Genomic DNA, 26,235 nt, shown 5'->3' on the forward strand with positions numbered 1-26,235 from the left:
CACAAGTCGAGTACATTGTGGATGAGTCATACTCAGTGCTTGTTGACGGCAGATAGGTAACGTGTATAAGAGATCAAAACATCAATAGTGCTGTTTATGGTGATGGGCTAATGGATTACTCCAATCTTCTGCTAAAGACACCGATTATATCAAATATTATCAATTTCTTATCAGTGCCTTTACCACTCACTTGGTTGCAACTAGTGTGTTGATGAGGCTTCATATGTCAGGTAACATTATGTTATGTGCCAATTATCTGCATTAATAACTATATCTCGGATCATTCTAATATATTTCTACCTAAGAAACAGAGACTGTCAGCAGTAATCAATATGTACACTCACATGCCAGCATCCCTTCTGAAAGGGGCTCGAGGCTCGAGAAAGGTCAGTTTACATTTAAATAGATCACCAGTTTTCCTCCCAAAGGCTAGTGTGGCTGGGCAGACTCAGACCAATAACTCTAAGGAATCTAATTGGGCTGGTGCATTATCTGCTAGTCACGTGGCAGGGTATTCCCATATATCCCAGCAGGTTGGTGCAGAGTCACCCACATACCAGACTGTCTCTTTCAATGATATCGCACCTGTCGTTTCTTTTAATTGGAGGCTAATTTATTGATTACGGTCTGTGTGTCAATATAGTTTATGCTGCCTCGTTTCACTATACAAATATATATATGTTTTTAAATCTCTGTCTGGGTCGTATGCCAGACACCCTAAATCATTACCGATTCTTCCTCAAATGTACTACATTATATGAAATATTCCAAAGTTTTAAATACATTTAACAAAATAAAAAAAGAAAAAGACATATTATTGAAGAATAGATTTTACTCCTGGTTTCAAAAACAAAGTCCAGTGGAAAGATCAGTCAATTAACAGAAGATACACTTGTATGACCATCAGAAGAGTATACTGCTGTTACCGCTTCACCATACCTCCAAATACAAGACTCCACCATCCTATGGCTTGCTTACGTCCTAGAACTAACAGCAATTCACAGCAGCACCTTTCCCAAGAAACGGCTTTTAAGTGACAAACCCGCTGACAGGACAGGCCCTCCCATTCTAGAAAAGCATCAGTAAACGCTACAGATAAAAACAAAACTAGCAATCAATTGACTACGCCATGATATAGCTTTGGTTTTAAAATGTAACCATACAAAACCTGCCAACCTATTGTATGCAAGGTTTCATACTATCACTCTCGTAGACGTAGAATAAGAAATTTAGGGGGACCAAGGGCTGAGACTAAATGCCCACGTATAATGGAATATTCAGAGTTAACTTTCTTTTCACTGGTTCACTTATCATGTTGGCTTCTCACAAAGCTAATTCAGCAGCAATGGGAGTGGTACGAATTGAGAAGCGAGACGTCATTCCTGAGACTAAAGCACAGCTATCTGGAGCGGTTAGCAGTGTTCTATGCTGGGGAATGTTTGGCTACTGTAAGTGTAATCACAACAGAAACAGGGAACATTGGTCCCGAAAGAGAGGCGAACAGTGCGGCACCTCAGGGCTCAGACAGCTTCAACACACGCACCTGCACCGTATAGCAGCTCCTACCTCTGTACGGTCCCATTACCTGCTTCTGGCAGCTGCCATCATCCGACAGCTCGGGGAAAGGGGAAGTGAGGAGTTTTGGACCGGAGGAAGACGTGTCATTCTTCTCTGCACACATTGGGAGAATAAGTTGTGGCTGGCATTCCTTCAATGTTTTGCTTGAAACCCTGTGCTCTAAAACCAAGGATGGGCGGGGATGCCGGGAGGAAGACCACTAGTGGCAGGACTAGAGTACCACAAGAAAAATCGGCAGCTGTCATTGGTGCATTATATTGGGATATGTATTTCAAATATTGTGAGGTAGGGTGCTCGACACAATCATTAAGATGTTAAGAGTAGGTGATTGTCAGTGTCAGTCATCAACATAATATAAGTTTGAAGCATTTTCTTTTCTAATGCTTGAACCAATCAGGTCGTGTTTACATCACGAGACACCCCGAACACCACCCACAAATCAGTGCATGGACAAGTTGAAAGCCATTTTACAAAACACGTTTCTTTAACTAACTTCTTTATTTTGAAAACCAAATACATTACAATATGTAACATAGCTTAAAAGATGCAGTAAATATTTTTAAAAGCATCAATCAAGTCAAATACCTTTTTAATAACACTAACACATGGCGGCTGCCATTTTCGAAGTAAAAATGGCTGACACAGTCAGTACACAATACACATGCATGTAAAGAGTGCAATAAAGGGTGTGGTTTGAGGCAAGATGGGTGGGAATGGGAGGACATTTATAGAGATTTGACTTAGAGATGGGCGTTAAATGGGTGGGACACATAGCCAAACAGCACCAATTGATCACCATATGTCATCTGGCATTGAAAAGCATTAGAACCCTCATTCAAAGTCCCTATTTCAAACTCCTATTTTAATGCTAATAGCTTTGTCTTTAAGGTTGCGCTTTCAGCACCACCAAATAGCCAAAAGTAAAAATGATTTCCGCTGCCTCGTGGTACAGTGCAAACCTTGCCCCACTTTGTGCTATTGGGCCAATGTACAATTATGTATGGACATGGCATCTTCTTGATTACTTAAGAGCTTGTGGCTTAAGACACTGGAAACCAGCTTTTATGTTGCTGCTGTCTATCCCAGATGCTACAAGTTCTTCCAAAGTTGCCTGCTATTTACATTCTGCATTGAAAAGGAGAATATCGATGTTCACTTTCTTCAATATACTTGAGTGTGATTTTTAACACAATGTGATCTGGTAATCGATTATGGTTCAAAACGGTTCATTGTCTTTTTATCTTTCCTGCTGATATACATGTCCCAGGAATACCTTGTTTTCCCTGCAGTATGTTTTTACACTGCTACTTTTATGATGTTGCATATGGCTTCTTTGATTAATCCGAATAAACCAATTTTGACTGACTGATTGGCATAACTTTGATTGTTTAACCTGGGCAATGCAACATATATATTTTGTTATCTGTCAAGGACCCATCCACAGGGAATATCCCCACTCACCAATTCGTGTAGTCTTACAATTTCTTTGACATCTTAATAAAAGAACCGAGGCTAATAAGGGAACCTGACAAAATACAAAAGGTCATATGTGTGGAGTGGGAAACACTGTGGAATCTTAGGAAATATACTGATAGCTATAACCTTTTAGCATCACTACGGAAACCCCAACTTAGCACTGCTGGATAAATCAAATCTAGTATATGGCCGACAACAATATCCTCAGTGTTGTGTGCTCATCCACTAGGGAAAATGACTTGCCAATTCAAAGAAAGTCTTCAGATGAAAATATGCTGCAAATACATTATTTTATGTCCAAATAATCTTTAGTAATGAGAGGCAAACATTTGCTGCCAAGAGCAAGTTCCTTGGTAAGTGTGGCAGTTTTATATATCCATCCCCTTGAATTTCAAGTCTAAACAATACCAGTAATGGGTATAGTGTCCTCTCTATACCATCTATGCCTTTAATCCATGCGTGTTAGGCAGAATCACATGCAGTACTCTTTGGGAACACCACACATAATTAAGACTACAAGTGACAGTACAAATTCACCTTTGGTACAAGCCTGTACTACACAGAAAAGTGGTAGCGATGGCTGAGCAGCCAGACTTATCTCAAGAGTAAAATGAGCAGTATCAGAAGTTACACAAAGGACAGCAATTTACTATGGTTCAAGCAAACACTGACTCAAGGTTTCTGAATAAAAGAATATACATTTATTTACATATCATTTGTAAATCAATTCACTAAAGTAAAGCAGCAGAAAATCACACTCTTAATACACTACACCACAGCCAATAGATTCTGGACAAGTGAAGCTAAAATGAAGTGTGAGCAAAATGGCACTCCAGCAATTTAAAAGGGAGGGAAAGACAAAGTTATTCACATTTAAGCACCACCAACAAGTAAGTAAACAGGGCAATCTAGAAAAGGCTACTACCGTGAGGAAATCAAATCAAGAGGCCTGAGCTAAAGTCAATGGAACAAAGTCTTTGCAGAGGATCACACATTTCAGAGTAGTTCGTGGTTAAGTCTTTGCCAAGAGTTCGAGACGAAGTTGGTCAGAAGAAAAGTTACCTTAAAGAATAGAGTAGGACAAGCCCTCAGATTGGTGAAAGATTTATAACACTTTCACTGCGGTCGGACGGAACGAACAACCGGGTTAGCACAGTACCTTTAGAGCAGAAGAATGCTGTAGCTGAGGAAGATGTTCCTGGCTGGTCCTGCAGGCTCACAGTTCCTGTGGCGACTGTCGGACTGACAAGGAGGAAGGAAGACAGGAGGGTCCTGCACTGCTCAGGGAAGAAACCAGCAGCGGAGCAAAGCGACAAATAAAAGGTGCGCTCCTTAAAACCCAAACAGGGTCTGATCCTCCTGGCTATCCGGTTCACTGTAGCTGTGCACAACAAATTCGACCAGAGGAGGGAGGCCTGGCTTGCAGTTTGGCAAACTGGTTGGTCCCACCAGCTCAAGGGGAGAAGATTCCTTGCAGATCTTCCCTGTCGTCGAAGTATGGAGATTTGGACCTGCAGCAGGGCTTCACCGGGAGATTCCGTCATGGTAGAGGTCCTTTGCTGCCAGCTTCTCTTCGGTTCACTCGATCCAGTGGTGACTCTGCCTTCCTAGTCCCAGAGACCTGCTTTTTATGCAGTTTTCCTCCATTCACACAGCCTGGCTGTCAATCACACAGCAGGGTGGCTGTCCTGGCGGGACAGTCACCACAGCCAATCATACAGAGTGCGACATGGGTCTCCAAGGACACCCTGTACAGGGAGTCTCAAACCCCTCCCTCACATCCTGTATTCCTCAGATATTCAGGCGCCTAAGGACGGCACCTGTGCAGAAGCCCGCCAAAGGACGGCGAACAAAGGAACCAAACCTGGTTTAGCGCGCAGAGTAAAACACGAGAAAGACCTTTACAAAAAGAAATGGCGAATAAACCCAGCAGGAACCGAAATAAAATAAAAAGGGTCCAGTGGGTTTAAGTTTGAGGCTACTAAATTAACCTAAAACAGTACCAAGGCTATTTAAATAAACAGCGGTAGGATAAATATGGTAGATACCACTGCCACCAGCCATATCTTAAAGAAAGGGGAACGAAATTATGTTCCATGAGAGACAGACAAAAAGGGATAGCTATTAACCCTTTCCAGAACTCTATGTAAGATAGTTTGTACTGGGTCTGTCAATTAAAAAAGACTAATAAAGTCAATGGCAACTTTACATGTTCTGAGAGACAGTAGTCGGTCCCAGAATATGGAGTTTAAAGTGGGAAGTCTGAAAAAGACAACCCTGTGTCACTGCACTGACGGTGCTGTGTAACACACAGTAAAAAGATTATGGGCCTCATTACACGGTAGGCGGTGAGCCATGGCGTAATTAGCGCCATGGCTCATGCCGGTAAAATACCGGCACCGCCTTGGCGGAAAGGGGATTTACCGCCCCATTCCAAGGTTGGAGGGGCGGTAAATCCCCCTTCCGCCATTGCCCTTCCCCATTCCCATTTCTGCCCCATAGGGCTCAATGGGAATGGGGAAGGCGCTAATTACGGCACCGCAATTTAGCGGTGCCGTAATTAGCTCCGAGGTCCCTTAGCGGGTTGGTATTTAACGCCTGCAAAAAGCAGGCGTTAAAACTCCAACCCGCTAAGGGACCTCGTAGTAAGGCGGCATGGATTTACCGGTACCGGTATTTTACCGGTACCGGTAAATCCCTACCGCCTACCGTGTAATGAGGCCCTATGCCTATGGAGTAGGTGAAGCTCCACAGTCTATGAACACAAAAATGTTTAACCCACGCAGCAAAACACATGTAAGAGTGGGAAAAAAGGCTCACACTCTTACCAGGTGAAAAAAAGAAATCCTAGAAATCCAGCAAAGCTGCTGAGGGACTCAGTAGGTAAGGGAAATTAGCCATTCTGGAGAATTCTCCCTAACAATGCTTATACCTCATTCCAGTCGCATTGCACTAATGGGCACTGACACCACATGTGCCAATAAGTGCTTTTCATACCACAGTTTCTCAAACGGAAAGGGCTAACATTGGGATACATTTTAGAGAGCCTATGAGGGCTAATGGGCCACCTGAACAAGGGTATGCTGCTGTGCATTTCATATTGGACCGCTATGGAGGAGGACCAGACCGGCCTATATATTGACTGACAGGTGTTTGTTTCTTCTTGTAGCTTTAGGTCATTGGCCCATTGTTTTTTTTGTTGATATGTCTACGTGGCCTCTGACACAGAGGGAATTACATAACCCAGAGATGAGGCTTTTCGTGTGAACATGTGTGTTAAGAACTTGTTCAAACTGTATTAATGAGCACATCCGATTATTCACCCATCGTTGGTCTGTGAAGGAGCCTTTCAGTTGTAGATATGTTATAGGTGACATAAGGCCCACACCCAGGGTGGGTGTCCTCTAGTTTGGTTTTCTTTAGAATAGTCCCTCTTCCATACATGTCCTACCTGATAAGCCCTGCTTCGTAATATGCTTGAAATCTTAAAGGGTTTATTATTTTTTCACGAATGGGGGGGCATATACAGCTGAGAGGTGATGGCCACAATGAGACATCCTCCACCTCTTTGGATTTTCTCCACAGGTCCCAGAGCACCGATATCACTGCATGTGTGCGTATATGATGTGGAAACGTCTATAAAGGACCCATATCCATTCCTCCAAGGTGACTGATGTGAAAGGCAGTTATCCTGGGTTACCCAATGTTTCTATTTATTTTCTCTTCAATGGTCTACCAATATTCTGTACTGGACTGCCCTGTAATATTTATAGAGATCTGGGAACCCCGCCTCCCCCCTTTTCTTAGGTAAGATCAACCAGCCTCATTCTGAGTCAGCTGGTCTGCTAAAAAAGGGAAAGATACCAAAATGTCACCTCCAGAACTGCGAATGCCGAAAAATCTGACTTTTATTTTTTTCGACCCCCTTTACACCACATATGTTCGAGGGGGGTATGGGACATAATACAAGTATGGGGGGACTGCAGGGTGTCTCCCCCTGCATATGTATGCGGTGTAAAGGGGGTTGAAAAAAAAAGAAAGAAAAAAGTCTGCATTTTCAGCTGTCAGACTTCTGGGGGTCGCAGTAATAACATAGATCCGTAAAAAAGGGCCAGTATCCATGGATATGGGCACTTTATTGGACTGCCAGACTATGGGTTTGGCTTTGGGGCACCTGGGTTACTTCCACCTAAATGCTGAAGATAAGCCAGGCGCCCTACAGACTAAAAAAGCCCTCATTACCGCCACTGGCATTGCCGGTGGCGGTAATGATGGAAAATCCCCTCATGGAGTCCTATGGGACTCCCTGAATGGGGATTTACACCGTCCCGCCAGCACTCATAATCCAGCGGCAATGCCGCCAGACCAAGTACCGGTAAAGGTAAGTACCAAATGCCGGTATCCGGGTGGATCTACCCCCAGGATACCGGCATGCTCGGAATGAAGGCCATTGGTGCTGTAAGCCATTCGTGGTCTTTTCCCTGAACATAGAAATGAGAGAAGTGTTTTTTTCACTTCATAGTGGAAAGGGGCTGGTAGCATTATTGAGAGTGCCTGAAACAAAAATAGTAGTGTCTGTAAGATGGTCATCTTTATCGACATGAGATGAGCCACCTGCAAAAGAGTAGTTTTAACCAGTCTTTCTTGATTTTATACCATAAAGCTGGATAGTTTGCACCGTATAGGTTGTCGATCATCCCCGTTATATTCACCCCTACATATTTAATACTTTCAATTTGTACCTGGATTCCCTGGTTCGGGAGGCACTGGGCCTCATTACGACCCTGGCGGAACGGGTTAAACGGCGCCGTAAAAGGCTGCGGCGCCGTTCAACCCGTTCCGCCACATTACATGTTCCCCTCGCGGGACACGTTAAGCACGCCTGGAAAAACCAGGCGTGCATACCGGGTCCCGCGAGGGGAAGAGGGAGCAAACAACGGGCCATCTCGTAATGGCCCGTTGTTTACTCCTTCTCCCATTCCCATTCAGCCCTATGGGGGCTGAAATGGGAATGGGGATGAACCGTGTCCCCGAGTGAGGAATTACCGGGCCATCCGGACTCTGAATGGTCCGGTAAGTCCTCATTCCGAGGACACGGACACGGATGCGGTTTTGCTGGCAGCCATGCCGCAAATTGCAGCATGGCTACCGGCATACCTTGTAATGAGGGCCACTGACTCATCTGGGAGATATTGGGCATCATTACGAGTTTGGAGGCAGCTATGCCTTTAATAAGGGCATGGCTGCCTCCAAACTCGGGTCCGGGTCTGTGGTCCCTGAATGTGGAAATACCGGGCCATTCCGACTTTGGAGGGCCCGGTATTTCCCCATTCAGGGAACCCGGACCCGGAACATCCCCATTCCCATTTGAGCCCCCAGAGGGCTCAATGGGAACAGGGAGCATGCTAACAACGGGCCTGTTAATGACGGGCCCGTTGTTAGCATGCTGGTCCCCTTAACGGTGCCGGCACCTTTACTGGCGCCGTTAACCCATTACCGCCTCACTTGTAATGAGGCAGATTCTCTGTCAGAGGTAAGGCACATTTTCAAGTTATTTTTAAAGCCAGACAACCTACGATATTCTGCATTGGTTGGGATAAGCACCGGGATTGACTTCTGTTACATAGGCCAGTATGTCATCCACATATAGGGCCACTGTATAATCTCTTTCTCCCATCACTAGGCCCCTTATCTTTCCCCTTGATACTATAGCTTTAGCAAGCGGTTCGAGCGCTAGTGCAAAAGTCAGTGGAGATAGTGGGCAACCCTGCTGAGTCCCACGACTCAATCAGAGCTCAGTCGATGCCACACCGTTTTCTATAACCCTAACTCTGGCATTTTGATATAGTGCTATTGCCCCTGCAAGCCATCTAGGGCCCAGACCCACTGCTCGCAAGACCGTTTCCATAAAAAAACATTCAACCCTGTCGAAAACGTTCTTGGCATCGATTGAGAGCAAGGCAGGGGATTTTGCTTCATCTCCAATCCCAGCAATAAGGTTCAGGGTCTTAAGGATATTGTCTGCTGCCTGCCTGCACCTAATAAAGCCCACTTGGTCGTTGAGAACCAGTTTGGCGAAGAACATGTTCAGCCTCTCCACCAGAACACCGGCATACAGCTTGGCCTAACCATTGATCAATGACATGGGGCAATATGGTCCATACTCCAGTTTGTCTCGTCCTTCCTTTGTCAGGACTATTATTCTTGCCTGCATGAATGTATCCGGGACTTTCCCAGCATCTAAAATGTAATTAAAGAGTTTAGTTAAAAGTGGTGCTAGTAAGAAGCTGGGGCTCTTGTAGAAGGCCGAATGGAGCCCATCCTGTCCTGGTGCAGACCCTGCCATGCACCCCAGATTGTTTATACCCCTGTAATACCATTGAACGTTTTGTGGGAAGTTAAGGCCTTTTTCATTCAAGGACCTAATTCTCACTACGTTATTCTGCTTCATCACATTTTTCCATGAGCCACATGCCTAACCCCCAATTGTTGCTTGATGTGAGAAACCTGATGGTATTCTCACTCCTACTCCCCTTGGATCCTCTATGCATGTGGCCAGGGAAAGGCCATCACTTTTGGATCCTCACCCTGGGGGTGGAGAAGTGAGGGAGGATCACCTGGGCGGAGTGTCCTTTATGATTGGGAGTGGGATGCCCTTAGGTGAGACTTGGTATCCCCATTTTCCTAGTAACAGTCAACCCAAACCTCCCCCAAACTTTATAGGCTATTACATGCCAATTACCCTAATTATTTCACACAAATGCCTGACAATACTGAGACGAAGAAGAGGCAACTGAGAGTTATGCAGATTACACCTCTTCACCACTTAGGTACTGAGACGAGGAAGCTGCATCTTAAACACTGGAAGGTCAGGCATGTCTGTCTAACTATGGTCAGGCAGATTTAATTAACCTGACACACCTGCAGCCTGTTAGAGGGCTGAAGGTGCATAAAATGAGCGACCAACAGGGAAAGAGAGAGCTCGCAAGGAGAATCAGCAAAGAGAGCTGTGAAGGAGAAGCAGAGAGACCAGCAGGGGATCCACTCATCATGGGACAGTCGTGGTGGGACTGGACGCCAAATCAGGACGCCGGCAGACCCAGGTCTCAAAGAATGATGTCTGCGTTTGCAAGAAGAAGCAAGGCGAGCAGGGCTCGCACTAGAGTTGTTCCCAGCCCCAGAAGTGGAGGGGAGACTGCAGCAGAAGCCGTCAGGAGCAAGAGCAGGAACAGATTGCTGATGAGTGTCAGTGGGACATGCAAATACCAGTGAGCTCCGGGACGACTCACAGGCAACAGGAGCAGACTGCTGGTGAGTGTCAGAAGGACACACAGGCACTGGGGAGCTCCGAACAGGAACGCAGGCAAGTGACCATCCATATATTGTATGTCGAACTATATCAAACGTAATCTTGCAAAAAAAACAGATATACTGAATACCGAACTACATGAAAACGTAATCAACCAAGGTATACTGAATACCGAACTAAATGAAAACTTAATCATTGCAAGAAACCAGGGTATACTGAATCCCGAACTACGTGAAACCTTAGCATTGTAGTAAACTAAGGTATGCTGAATACCAAACTGTATGAAAATGTAGCATTACAAAGAAATGCAGATATTCTGAATATCAACCTACATGGGACTTTGACTTGTGAACACCACATTATGGGGACATTTCCCATTGAACTAGATGAGCACATTGAATTGTGAACTCTAAAACACCTTTACCGTGAGACAATGCAAATGTGCCTTCAAACTTGAATTTGATAAAGAAACATAAGAATGCTTTTGAACTCAGAATTGAAACTCAACTCATAGTAAAGCCATGTTGCAGTGTGAATTACATCTAACCTTACAATTGACTACAGTAAAGACTAAAAAAAACATGAACAATGAACTTTAATGAATGAATGCAGTGTGACAAGAAGACTGCTTGGTGAAGGGTGTGTGATACATGGCGACAGGGCCATGAGGTAATACAGGAAAAGCCAAAGGATATGGGATTGCACCCTAAAAGCCAGGAGTCCAGCACAGCAGAGTCAAGTAAGGGTAACTTGGCTCACAGGTGCAAGTGCCAAGGAACTTGTATGTTGGGCTGTGAAATCCAGGGTTCCTGGTTGTGTGACCTGTTATGGGTGGACCGTGTGGTCTGACAACTGCACCTAGACCAGAGAAACCTGAATGGTGAAAGCTAAGGACACCCTGAAACCAGCCCAATGACAGTCCAGGGATCCTGGTTGCGTGACCGCTGATGGGGGGACCGCGTGGTCTGAAAACTGTGCCTAGACTAGAGAATCCTAATTGGTGAGAGCTAAAGACACCACAAAATAAGCTCAACAAAACTACTGCAATATTTTTGAACTACACTTGCTGTCTTGGTAACAGAATCCTGAGACCCTTTTTGTTCTGGATTGTGCTACTTAAAACTTGTGAATGGGAACCCCAAGGACTGGTCATGAAGTATATTGTCCTTAACTAAAGAAGGTAACTTTTGAAACGTTTCTTTCATGGAACTTTCTTATGCTCGGTGAAGGGGAGCTGACAGAAAGCTGTGAGCTGGGTGAAGCTCAAAAGTTTGAGTTAAACACTGTTTCTTTTGAGTTTGACATCCCTACACATTGGGTTAATATAGTTGTGGAACAAGGATAGGTTTTGGATAAAAACAGTCTTTTAAGTTGAACTCTTTGGAACAGACTTTCCTTCGTTTTATTCCGGTATGGAAATCCCATATAAGAATTGAGCATGTTAGGCCTTCAACCATCCTGACATTTCAGTTAAATAAACATCTTTTGTTTAAACTTGAAGTCTTTTGTCTGTGTCGTACTTCATGATGAATTCAGACTAAGCATTTTATCAACTCCCGACCTCCACCCCATCTTCAAAATTATTGTACACTTGTTAGCATCTCTCTTTCCCAGCCCAATAAAAAACAACGAAAATACTGAGTTTTCATTGAATCCCCAAACCCCTTTCAATTCCACCTAGCCCCACCAACATGCAAGTCGGGATTATAACCCCTGCCATTCTGAGACGCCTTGTGAAAATAGGGCCATCCAGATGAGACCCAATTACCCACAAATACACAAAAATAGCTTAACATCTATGTTGCTTACGAGAAATTATCAATATTGCATTAGTTTAAGACACAGTCACAGTGTCTTAGCCACTTAGGATGAGATCTGGAATCTACTCTGTGCCATAACCATCCCATTAATGGAACATCATAAACTCTATGTTATGAATAGGCTAGACACATAGCCATGAGCCATTAAATCTGCAAAAATGTCCTACTGCCTGCGGGCCGTCCTTTCCATGTTGAGACTTCTGGCTTTGCTAGCCCTCAAAAAGTATCTGCCCGTTCTCTTTTGACTTTCGCACAGTTGCCATTTTCGGTTAGAAGTACTGGCACTTTGCAAGGACAGATCACGGGCTGCATTACCCCCCCCCCCCCCCACACACACACAAAGAATTCTGTCAAATGATATTTCAGGGAATTGTGATTGATTGAAAAGGCTATTAATGAGAGTTTTAACGTGAGGTTCGAGAGAGAGACTGGTTTCGGCCCTCCCATGCTTTCAGGCCCATGATTCATACATCAGAGCACCTCCCTCGGTTCTCCAGGTCGTCAACTTTTAGTCCGAGATCCATCTCACTTTTTTCAATGTCCTGCATGCAGACTTCAACTTTCATTTCTATTAGGTCAGCTGCCAGTTGGTTGTTTTCCAATGTTTCAATTCTTTCTTCTACTTTATCCACTCTACAGTTCATTTTGGTTATCGCTGCAGTTATACCACTCTTTATGGATCTAATATTCTCTAAGAGTAGGCGTATGTCTGCTTTGGTGGACTTCTCTTGATCGGTACCAAAGGTAATCGATACGTCCTCCATTTGGTTCCCTGTGGCTGTATCTAATTCACTGCGGAAGCTCTACAGCAGTGATGTTGTGTGAGGGTCCAGCATGTGGTGTCTTTGCCTGTTCATGTGGCTTCTCTGTAGAGTCTTCATATGAAGGTTGGGTGGACATGCAGAAATGGTCTGCCATGTAATGTCTTTAGATGCAGGAGCCTTATGAATGGGAGTGTGGTCCTGGTCTGGCAGCCCGAAAAGATGGGCACTCTCCAATAGGTCCGCATACAACCCAGTCTGTCAGGCCTACTAGACTTTTCAGCCCCAGTTCCAGTATGTGTGCAGGCCCTAATGGTAACCTGCCTCCAATAGCGCCTCTGTGTTTCGTACACCACTCCTGATGAGTAATATTTTAGTCAATTTAGGTGCCATCAGTTGGGGAGGTGCCGAGGGGTACACAGGGCTCGGACAGAATGTGTTGCGCACTACTACGGGAGAGGCTCTCCAAGTATGCAGCCCTCACTTCCCCCATGATAATTCCTACATCGAGGGGTTATTGGGTAAGGCTGTTTCTAAAGAGACTCCTGTTTTGGCACGGGATGCACAGTCAGGACTTATCTTCTAGCCCCGACTGTTCGTGACCTTACCGTGGGTGGGCACATGGACCTTACTTGCAATTGCTAATCAGGCCCCAATCGGTTCCATTGAGTCACTCCGGTGCACATCACAGGGTCCTTTCAATTAATGGCCTCCACCCGCTGTGTCTTCGCTCCTAGGGGAGGATCCACCGAGGGCTGTGTTACACCATTGGCAGCCCCTGTGAAATGCAAAGCAAGGTCCCTGTCAGTCGCCATCTTTCAGATCGCCTCGGTTTTTCTGTGCCGACACATATAAGTTACATTCTTGGGACGTAGGCCGATGCTGTGCGACGCCTCCTTCCAACGAAGCCCTCTGCTGTCACTCCCCTCTGCTGTCGATCAGACCACAAAAAGGTGCCAGTTCTCTTGTTATCAGACGCATTCGGTAATTGGCCAGCATCTGTTATACCCCTTCATCATGCCGCCTAGTCATTTCTTCTTAGTGATTAATGTGTTTGGAGTTTGTTCGCGGACATGTTAAGACTTTGGTTTAAGAAAACCTCACCGCTCTACATAAACCATGCCACAAATCTGCAATGTGAAATACAACTTTGTGTTGCAAACAGGGGAGTTGCTAGGTCTGGAAAAGACCCGGGGCTATGCTGATGTCGGAACTGTTGGGACTCGGGGCTAGCTAGTCTTTTGGCTGTAGCTCCTGAGATTCTATCCGGGGCTACAACCAAAAGATCAGGGGCTATAGCCCCCTTAGCCCCCCCCTAGCAACGCCCCTGGTTGCAAAATGCATTGTTTATTTTCTTTTTAGATTGGGAAGTGGGGCTTTTATGTTTGCACGCAAACCCTGTTGGCTGGCTGGCATGGGACTCGGTTGCAGATATAACCCATGGGAAAACTGGAGACTGTGCTTCCTTTAACGTAAACTACGAGAAAGGATTACAGTGCCAGTGAAAGATGCTTCCCTTTTGGAAATCGCATTGGTCCACAAAGGGAACAGGATACAAATATGTTCACCCCAGTTTTGCATGCATGCAAATCATTGCTGACTGCAGCACTGTTCTTTGTTCCAACATCCGGTCTTCAAGTCACATTCTCTCACCCCATTGTAAAGGACCCATGTCCTCCGCTCTGTTATCAATGGTACATTTTTAAAGCATTTTTGTGCCAAAAATGCATTGCTTTCCCTGTGATTTTTAAAAATAAATATCATAAAAAACTTCATAAATGTAGGCATTATTGCCTTATTTATTTTACATAGTCAATGTAGGCTCGGTGTGCTCTAGAGTTATAGGCCAGAATCATGAATTGAATTTCTGATCATTCACAAATATACCAGCTGGGATTTCACATGTAACTTGTGCAGCTGCACTTAATGTAGCGGATATGGAGCTTATTTTTGTGCAAATTATTCATCGCTGTTCCGGGGTCACCGTCCAAGGAAGTAGCGTGCTGGGATGGAAAGGAAGCGGCATAGCTGGTGCACAAGTGCTTTGACGTGCGATGGTTCTCAAAGCTTATAGGAAGTCGGGATTTGGTCACCTGAATTAACCAAATTTAAAATCAAAATACCGAAAGCCACCATTAGTTGTTACTTCGCTTGCAAGAGTGTCTGCAGTTAGTGTGCCCTGTTTGTACATGATGGTAGTTGTTCAGTGCGTGTGTAGATTGCAATGAATGCAATTCCGTATTAGCGTGTGGCTGTGCTTGCTTTTGTTCGCCCATTGCATTCTGACTGTGAAATAATAAGGAATGTGAATGATGAAGAATAGTGCAACATCCTGACCTGTTCCCATTACGGCATTGTGGTGCTCCTGGTGACTTGTATGTGCCCCCCTTTTGTTTTTCTACCTTTGAGTTTTCATCCCTATTACATCATGCTAGAGCTGCTGGGTGAACCAGATGAGGCTTGGGCCGGCCTGCGCCAAACGACTGGCTCCAGCTTTACTCATGTTTCGAGCCGGTGTCTCCTGAGCCTCACCTGCTCATAAGGCACAACCTTCAGGGATGTGAACCCTGGCCCAGCAAGCTGAACACAGTGCTTTTATCTCACTGAGCTATCTTGCCAGCTTCGATTTTAGGTGCGTTTTGTGTTACACAGTTGGTACACAAAATACAGTTGGTAGGGTGACCAGATTTAAAAAGTAAAAAACCGGGACAGTGCAACTAACATAAAAGTAGGACTAACTCTTGAAACTGGCTGTCAAGGCACTAAACTTCAGTAGCGGTTGGAGAAGGGGGTTTTAAGTTTTACTGTTCAAATAAACACATATTATAATTCATTTATAACAAACAAACACTATCTTAAATTGTAAAATGCAGAATTTCTTGTTTGTTTGTTTATTTCATTTATAATGCACACCAGACCCGAAGGTAGCCGGGCGCAGCAGTGCAGAAAATGCAAGGCTTAGGTTACAAAGGTACACAATGAAAATGCAGATACAAATACAATACATCGCTGGTACGTGGCGATAGCAAAATACACATAGGTACACGCAAAATGAATACAGGATGCAGTAAGGGTGGTATATATAAGGCACTCGGACGTTAACTCAGAGGCCAAATGGGCAATGTGAGAAGGTCCGTAGGATCCAAGATTAAGGGCAGAATCGAGGTGCGTGATAAGTGGATGCCAAAGGGGTTAATCATTGGCAGACCTCAACAAATTAATGTAGTTACTTCTGAATTTCGGAAAGGGCTGCTCCTCCAGTAGAGGGTTTGGCAGTGAGTTCCATAATTGGGCAGCTTGTGTGTCAGATTGTTCATTCATGCCTGTCAGCTATAAAGACCGACTATCAAAAACTGGGATCCCTGGAGTTTACAACGGAAACATAATCTTGGGAAAGGGGGACAGAGCTCCAAAACCCGGGGCAGTCCCGGCAAAACCAGGACGTCTGGTCACACTAACAGTTGGACACATTGCCATGAGGACATTCTGCCATCACCCCCTCCTCAAGTGTCCCGTTCGGAGGACCTCCTGCCTCCTTGCCGCTTGGCATTTAGTTGCATTTAAAAAGTAATTCTGGGCTGCATTCCTTCTCCCCTCCCAGCTCCAATGTTGCTGGAAGAAGCCTCAGCACCCAATGACCCCTGAAAAAAGTTATTCTGGACTGGTCCCTCACCCCACCGACAGCACGAGTCTTGCGGTATCGTCCAACTACGATCTGCCCTTGGAAAAAGAACTCTGGTCGTGGTCCTTTCCGCTCCCCAGCCTTCAAATGCGGCTGCCTCAGGAATTATTAGTCAGCAATTCTGTTCAGCTCAGGTCGGCAACGGCTGTACATCTATCACGAGATGGGGGCGGTGTCTCTCTCAGCGCCATTCCTGTATCTCCCTAAATGTAGGGTTGATGGCATGAAGGCATAGGTGAGAGACCAGCTGCTTGCGAGTCAATAGGCTAAGTTAGAGAAACAAAAAGGGGCTTAACATTTAGAGGGGCGACCCGAAATGACCTTCTGTGCAGGGCCAGCACAGAAAAGCCTAAATGTGTACCTTCTCTTTGGAGCAGTGCTTTACGCCAGAGAGTAGGACCGTCTGCCTGGCGGTCATCCTGCCGCCATATGCAGTAAGCATTTAAAGAACAATTTCAAAGGCATAGCCGCGCATTTTCCAGAATAAAACCTGCCATTTAATCACTACTAACTTTATCAGTGTCCAGTGATAATGCCGCCTGGATGGCCGCCAGGGGGTCACATTTCCCCAAAAATGCACCCTGAGTCAAATCAACCACTTTCCCCAAATACTGTAGATTTGTAGTTTATAATATAAAATAATACTGCTCCTAGAATATTTGGGGAAAGTATTTTAGGGGTCAGGAAAAAACGTCGGCTTTCTGGTGAATTTTTCCAGGCCACATTATCAGATGGAACCACTCTATCAAAAGCAATCTCATTTTGTAGGTCTGGTGTTTTCATAGGCCCGTCACTCTAGGAGTATTTGTGGGATGCAGTCTTGACAGATGTGTGTGGAGGCATGACGCCAGGTGTAGATTTGTGTTGTGGAGGTGTGGGGAAGCAGGATGCTAGGAACGGAGTTTGTGTTCTGGGGGACCTGGGAGGCAGAAGGAAAGGCTATGTCCTTTTTTATATTGGTTGGCAGGGGTATGACTTGTCCGATGCCCAATGTGTTGTCAGCATTTGACTGCACACATGAAGAGCTGGTGACCCTGCATGCCACAGAGGAAGTATACAGGAACCGTAAGCAGTACCCTTCACTAAATGTCCAGGTGACCTGTGATGCTGACTTAACGATCACGCACTGCTGTGTCTGCTTCCAAGGATAAACTAATGACTCTATGGTCATGCGGAACAGCACCCTGCCGGTGTACATGGCGTATTATGGGGGACAAAGGACCTGGATATTTTGCGAGGAAATATAGAACCACACACACATTACTGCATGGGTCATAGGCCAAGCGGGGGCATTGCACTAATGCATGTCTCACAGCCACCCTGCAAATGCAGGACCAAAAATGGCATACCCGATTTATTGCCAATCAATCACATGAACAAAATCTGACATAAGTGCTATCATTGACAGACCAATCCAATCTGAACCCATAAGGACATGTACATGCAATGCACTACAGGTACCAGAATGCAACACTGCCATTCCACCAATTCAAGCATACCTGTACATCGTCCCATCTAGGCCCATGTAACACATGCCCTGGTGGGACATGATTAATGCATGCAAACACCATAACTGCGAAGACTTCACAGTCACAGGCAACACCACTGTTGTGCACCATCATTTACACAGGTCAAATAACAATTTCAATGTGAATGTCAATGGTCATCATAAACTGCACCATTACCACTGATGTAGACACATGGCGTTCAGGTGGGACTGCAATGAGAGCAGTTTAGGGGTGGGATTTCAGTGGAAATGGAAGGGAGAGGGGCAAGACGTCCATGCAGTGCCATGAACAGTTTCAGTGAGTACAAAGTGGGATTTGGCCACATAGGCGTTCTGGGCATGTGAGCCGTCACGTGTCGTACATGCAAGTCAATCAATATCCAGTCCACATTGCATATGTCATGCACTGTGTGCAGTTGCAGCTGTGGCAGGGGCCCAGCAACATCCACCCAAGACAATGGGGAAACGCAGGCATATGGACGACTCCCACTAGGGCCAGTCAGTGGCTATTCCTGTCCTACCCCCAGCAACCCATCCCAGGGACCCAGACACTGCACAGACAGCATGTACTGCAGGGGCTCTCTCGGGTGCAGCAGGGTACCTGAGGTTTTGCTAGCCCATAGTACCAGATGCACGACGTAGACCACACACACAGACCGTCATTGTTAAATGAACTGTACTGCCACAAGCATGTCATGGCTCAACTTGTGTCCTACCCCTTGCAGGTGATTCGGGATGTCTGAGACTTCCGTGGTTGATGACCCCTCTGTGAGATCCCCAGATGCAGGGGTAGGTGAGAACCAGGACAACTATTGAGCAGACCTTTGGGCTATTAAAGGCACGTCTCTGATGCCTACACCAGTCTGGGGGTGCACTTACATACAGACCAGAGAAGGTAGGAAGATAGTCCTGGCCTGTGCAATGTTGCACAATATATGCATCAGATGCATCATACCCCTGCCCTGGGATATGGATATGCCACCACCAGAAGGTGAAGATGATGATGGTGGTGAGACAGCACCAGCCAGGCACTGACACGTGCATATGGATGACAGGGATGGGCATGTAGCCCATCAGGATCTCATTAACAACTTCTTTTGAGCCCCTCCCCTATGCATGACCCATGCCCCTCAGTGCATGTGATGTGCACAACCAATAAATCCGACCACACCAATAAGGAATGTCCATTCATTGATGTGCATGCTTAAGAAGAAGTATTATTAACTATGTACAACCAACACCTTGTGTTCCCTCCCCCAAACATCTCATCATGCCTGCCCTCAATCCTGAGTATGCGTGCATCCATCTCCCTGATGTTGGGCATTGGAGGTCGAGAGGAGCTTCCAACACAGCGTCAGTGGATGTGGCACAATGGGACGGTGGCTGGTGTTGGGTGGGCACGTTGACTTGATGTGTTGGCAGGCCTGATGTTAGCTCTGCAGGGGTATTTGGTTGGGGCACAGCACAGGGCCCGATGGCTGTGCTGCAAGGGCAGATGGATTGGGCATAGGGTCCACTGGCTGTGCTACTGCAGCCAGCATTGGCTGTGATGTGGTCGTGCGTGATGTGGTTGCCGTCCTAACTGTGGTTGCCCACGTATGGGGCGTCCAGCATGGTCACTGTCAGGATGAGATAGGCATGCAATTATTCACCTGTGTGTCACCCCAAAAGACGTATTGCACAGATACAACATTGTGTGTGACCTGTCCTGAACATGATGTCTGGTTGTCAGGACTGTTCTGATGCATTTGTGCATATGTGTGTGATGCATATCGTTTCTGGTGTGTGCATCGTGTATATGCTAATTGCCATGTTGTCACTTTACGCACATGACCGGTACTCATGTGCCCATATGTGTGTGTCCATGCATTTTTTTGTGCAATGCTTCAGTATGTCTAACCCTAGCCCTTGCACCTGGCATCTGTCTGTGCATAGTCCATATTGATGTTGTAGTCATGTATCATTCACATGCACTAGGAAACTAGGACATGGGGACATGGTGTGTGTTGTGCATTTCACAAGCATCCTATGTTTTGCATTGTGATGTGGCTTGTTGTACTCACTGCCCTCTGCTTGTGTCCCTGTTCCGGCCTTTTCTGCTCCTACTCCCTCAATCCCCTCCATGTGCAGCACTGTGCTGCATGTCTCCTCCCACGGCATCAATTTCAGTGAGGAGGCCGTCCTGCCTCCGGTGGCAAGGCATTCCCTCTGGTGTGCAGAGAGTAGATTCCTTTCTTGGAGATGAAGGGCATCCCACCTTTTGTAGCCGTCTTTTGGCATACAAGGGACAGGGCCCACTGCCATGAACTTCTGGGCCACCACCTCCCATATTGCTGTCTTGCGGCGCTGGCTTGTTTGCCTATTGTTGCATTGGCCACAATATTGTCAGTCAATGTGGCGAGTTCAAGCTGCATGAACTGCAGCTTCCTTTGACGGACCTCAGGCACACACGATGTGGATGTGTCTGCCATGTTACTGGTATTTCCGTGACTTGATGTGTACAGGAAGTGCTGATTTTATATGGATTGTGTTTTTCAAAATGGCCACCGCCAAGCTTCCAGTTCCTGCGATGACACTGTTTAATTCCATTGCCAGTGTTTCCGGCATCGATTGGCCCATTGCCATCAGTCATTGTGCATCAAGGAATTGTTGCTACTGGTATTTTTTCATGGTGTTTCCGTCATGCCAGTAACACCGATTCTGGCAATGCAGGTTGCACGCTCCAGCCAGGATGTGAAATGTCAGTGATTCCATCACTATGCTAGCCGGAAACGTTGCTTCTGTGATGACAGAATCACCAGAGCATTTCCGGCTGACTCATAATGAGGGCCAACAAGTCATTCTGGAATGTGCTGAAGTGTCGATGTTGACAGCAACTGTCGAGCAATAGGTAACACGCTAATGGGGAATTCTCATTTTAAGTGGCCATGTCAACCATTATGTCCTGGGGAACAGATACTGTCAAACAGCTGATCTTGGGATTAAAATGTGTGGGCGAATGACATGCATCCCAAAAAATTGGGAATAAAAAATAAATGAAAATAATAAATAATAGAAAAGTGACATTAGCTACTGAACACTTTCAGTAGGGTTATTTCCTGCATTAAAAATTAGCTAAAAACGCTCCCAAAAACAGGGTAGAGGGTATATAAAAAATTAAAATAAATAAAAACACAATACTATAATGCCCGCTGTTAATGATAACATAACATTGATGGTTCGGGTCGAAACCTGTCCCCCAGTTGATCGAGAGCTCACCCAGTTCATGAGGCATTCACCCATTTTATGAGGCATTAACCAGGCTCGAACCTCGGTCCCCATTCTCTTATAGACAGAACAGGCAGGCACTCATCCCCTCATCCACAGATGCAAAAGCTAACCATAGATGGTAGAATGGCTTGAAAGGACACCTGCGTCACACTCTCCCCCTCTTCGCATCACATTTGTTGCAAAGGGCAATGTATGAGGTGCTGGTGCTTCGGCCAGCATTGAATAGCAAGGAGCTACCGTGTTGTGAAAGGATAATGTCTCTGAAGGCTGTGTCCGGCATCGATTGGAGAAACATTGGGGTCAAAATAGAGGTGACATGTGGCAGTGAATAGTTAAAATGCTGCTCTCAAGCACAGCAAGGTCCTTTTCTGATACCTTTCATTTTTTTATAGAATTCTGCGACAACACTTCTTTACTGTGATAAAACGGTTGACTAGTTTCCCACTAATCTATACAATCATAATGTGAGAAGTAGCAATAAAGAACACTTGATTTGTTTTAATAGGATCATATATATACAGCAGGTGGATAAGACACATGGCCAATGGCATTTAGGAAACAAGGTTTTAGATCAGTCCCAGTTTTACTGATATTCATTTTTTAAATTTACTTATTTTATGTGTTGATCGCAGCCAGGACCTGGAGGGCCATACATTGTAAATTATGTAGCTAATGGAACTGCTGCTTTTTTAGAGATGTGCCATACAGTGTACCCAACCTATAAAGTCACTTAGTAGGCATGTCTTAATTTGGGCCTATCACTATATTAATTCGCTGGGCAACCCACGTTTAAGACTGGATTGTGGGCACTTATATGGTGATGCTGGACATTGCTTACTGGACTGTGAGTATCATCACTCATCACTAGTTGCCTTATGTACTGAACATACAAGATATATGATTTTATGACACTGGACTTTCGGTTTCTGTGACTTATTATGTCTAACAGAGGTACTTGTGCACTTTACAGTTTGACATGTGATGCACTTTACTACCGCTGGTTCCGTTAGATGTATGATGAATTGATGTAGGTGCAATTATTGCTTTGAATAATGATGCGTCCCGGTTCAGTATAAACTAAATGCTGGTTTTTCTTAGGGTTGCCTTGATAACCATTTTGCTTAGGCAGCAGCTGTATTGGTATGATGCCAGCCATGGGCGTTGCTAGGGGAGGGGCTAAGGGGGCTATAGCCCCTGATCTTTTGGTTGTAGCCCCGGATGGAATCTCAGGAGCTACAGCCAAAAGACTAGCTAGCCCCCAGTCCCGACAGTTCTGACATCAGCTTAGCCCCGGGTCTTTTACAGTCCTAGCAACTCCCCTGATGCCAGCCGACCTCTTGGATAAGCCTAGTTGGAGAAACTCTGACTCAACTGATTTCCCCTGATTCAGCCAGACTGAGGGTTTGCAAACTTCCTTTGAGTTTTAGACAGGGTGGTTCAGGGGGGGGGTCTTAGCAGGGTGATTCTGGAGGGTTCATACTCTTAAATTACAAAAAACATGGGTTTATTTGAGTGAATGTTAGAAAATTGAAATAGGATACATTAGTCATTTAAACAAAAACAAAACAAAAAAAACTCCCAGCGTTTGTTGGAGGCAACAGCTTTCATACAATGGCTGCAACTGACTGTGCAACAAACAAAGCGACTGTTTGTGACTATTGCTAGGGAAAGAATCTCAGAAAACACCCATCATTATATGCACACACCTGAAATGTGTTGTTAGTCACCGCCAGGGAAGAGAAAACCCCAGAGTTAGTTGGCAGCAGTAGATAACAATACGCGGCTCCAACTCAGTGTCTATCACACATGCTATAAATGTGCTACTACTAAAGTGAAGAGACTTCCAGTGACCAGTTAGTATGGCCGAAAGGCAAGTGATATTTGTTGTCTGCAACTACCAGGGAGGAGAACATTAGAGGGAATAGATCACATTAAGTGGCTGCAAATGGGCATGCATGGTACAAGCCAGTGTATACTGACTAAGGAGATGAGTGTTTGGCTAAGTTTGGGTGCAATTTGGGAGTGCCGGCATGTGTCGCGAAAACTCACAAGTCGACTTAAATCCTGAATGTAGCATTTGGTTCAACGTGTGAGTTGGCAGAGACTGAAGTTGGTCCAGGTTTACTGTTGACATGGTAATTGTTTGACTTGAACAATAAAAAGCTGAAAGAGAGCACATGAGTTTTTTTTAAAGATAGTTTTAGTGTTGTCCCATCTCTGATTCTAGATCTGGGCTGATGGCTGCCAAGGACCTGCGGGACAAATGGAAAAACTGCATTTCCCAGCAGAGCTGCTTGGCACTGCCCCACCGAGGGGCTTGGAACTGTGTCTGTCTACCATGCTTATCTGCCTTGTGCTGGAGAAACCCGGGGAACAGCATGCACGTGTACTGCATGCACGCGTACCCTGGGAGCTTTTCCTCAGGGTCAACAGCAAGCGGATGCAGATCCATGGCTTCATCATTCTGACAAGGGGGAGATGAAATTAACATTGTAATGTACTATTTAATTTAATAGACATTTAGACTGCTCCCAACTCTGCCATAGTGGACCTACAGTGATAAGGTTTATTTTGAAAGTGGTGTATGCTGCCTCTGCCGGGGATATCCAGACCGTGGTCTGTACAGGGAAAAAAGGAAAAAAAGTGGAGGAAGGTAGAGGAAGAGGAGGGAAAAGAGGGAGCATAGGGAAATGTACATCAGTGGTTAGGGTGAGGATCTAGGAGAGGTAGTGGAGATGGTAGTGTTTTTGATGGAATGGATGTATGTAGACTGAACACAGCTGGCTCAGAAGGGAAGTGCCATTGAAATCCCTGCTGCCTGAGCCATGTTCACCACCCCATACCCCAATCACCTAGCAGGGGAGGGGGATAGCTCAGGGGCAACACGTTCTTCTTGGAAGCAAGACATAGTGCAACACAAGTCCGAATCCCAATCCTGCGATTAGAAACCAATCTCTGGTATTAAGCGCATTGTAAGAGAACAATTATAGCAGGACCTTTTGGCCTATACAAAGAGTCCTTCTAGGGGATTGTTCTGGGTTATTGCATGGAATACATTATCCAGGCAGCGATGCACTGCGGGTATCTGCAGGAATGCTGCAGGCAGACGCGCTTCCAACTGGGGGTTTGTGTGATTGGCTCGGGAGGATCGCTTAGAGGCAACGTGCTTGCCTTGGAAGCAAGATGACACATAGCAACACAGGTTTGATCCCCGGGTCTGCGCTTAGATACCTCTGGGTATTAAGCGCGTTATAAATAACCAATCATGTCATATCATATCATTGTGAAATACAAATAGGGAATGTTCTTTTTCCTGATTTTCATCCACATCTGCTTCGGGAACAATGAGGGTGTCACCGGGATGCTGCATCTTCCTTGAGTGACCTATCAGTGAAGATGCTGCCCACTCAAGGCGTGGAGTTTGGAAGGTTTTTGTGTTGGTCAGCACCAGATACAGGGTATCTTGATTATTATCATTGGTAATGTACAGTCAAAGGTATATACCTGAAAAATAATGCTTTATTTATCCAACTAATAGTACTAAAGTTACCAATTATGCTGACGATACTCAAGTCTTGTTACCTCTATCGGGCTCATATGACCAAGACGCAGAGGCCCTACAACGAATCTATGCTACCATCCAAGCTTGGATGGCAGCAAACGGCCTATGCCTCAATGGGGACAAGACTGAGATCCTGATTCTCGGTCAAAAGGCCACACTAGCCAAGTTAGACCCCATCTACGCCAACTTCAAAATAGATAACTCTAGCATTCCTGTATCCTCCTCAGTAAAGACACTAGGGGTTCACATTGATTCTACCCTATCAATGAACAAGCATGTAAGCACCATTGGCTCAGCCTCAGCCCTAAGCACAAAACTTATCAATGCCATAAAACCCTACTTAACCTAAGTTAGACTACTGCAATGCTCTTCTAGCAGGCACTTAAAAAAAAAAAAAACCCAAACAGACTTCAAGTTACTCAAAACAATGAACTAAGAGCAGCATTAAGCATCCCGAGAAGAGACCACATCACTCAAGCCAGACAGGCAGCTCACTGGCTCCCAGTCAAAGACTGCATCACCTTTAAAATTCTCACCATCGCACATAAATCTCTTAATCTCGCTGCACCATTATACCTTACACAAACCATATCAAGGACCACATCCTCCCGGCCCATCAGAACAAGTTTCAATAATCAAATTAATATCCCACACATCAACAGGGCCAACGCAGGGGGCATAGGCATCCCGTTCCTAGCTCCTAAGCTCTGGAACGCTCTCCCTACTGGCCTAAGCAGCTGAGACATCCCTTACAGCCTTCTGGAAACACTTGAAAACCTCCCTTTTCTATTAACACCCTTCCCTATTGCCTCCTGCCACATCAACATCCTACATCCCATACACTTTCACTCATTTCCTCACAATGCACTATGTACATTGTGTAAAATGTAATAAGTATGTATTATGTTTTAATTGGCTTCCACTCTGCAACTAAGCTCTGCTCTAATCTCTGTAACTAAGCTCTGATCAGTCTCTGTAACAAGGACCACGATGCCTAAGGGCTGCTGTGCACTCTACAAATACGAATACATAAATAAATAAAGTGTAAGCACAGTAAACAAAAGTTGCCTAAGGAGTGCTCAGAGTCTGTAGCTAAAGCCAGAAAATGTTGAACACTTGGATGGGTCCACCTTACAGGAAAGCTTGGGTTCCTGCCGAGTCGACTCAGTTGGAGAGGCAGTTTTCAGGGTCTGGGTTTTATGCCAGAACATAAACTATCCTTGCCAGATGTTGGGCACTGTCAGTTGTGGAGTGGCACGTGGTTGGTGAT

General features: G+C 45.4%; 1 protein-coding gene across 1 annotated transcript in view; it reads left to right on the forward strand.

The window, feature by feature from the left end:
• The window catches only part of CYTH4 (cytohesin 4), a 265,456-nt gene that overhangs the window by 63,714 nt on the left and 175,507 nt on the right, over positions 1-26,235 (forward strand). The gene's annotated exons all lie outside the window — the stretch shown is intronic.

Source organism: Ambystoma mexicanum, chromosome 3q (assembly GCF_040938575.1).
Source record: "Ambystoma mexicanum isolate Mex_15411 chromosome 3q, UKY_AmexF1_1, whole genome shotgun sequence".
In the NCBI taxonomy this organism is placed as follows: Eukaryota; Metazoa; Chordata; class Amphibia; order Caudata; family Ambystomatidae; genus Ambystoma; species Ambystoma mexicanum.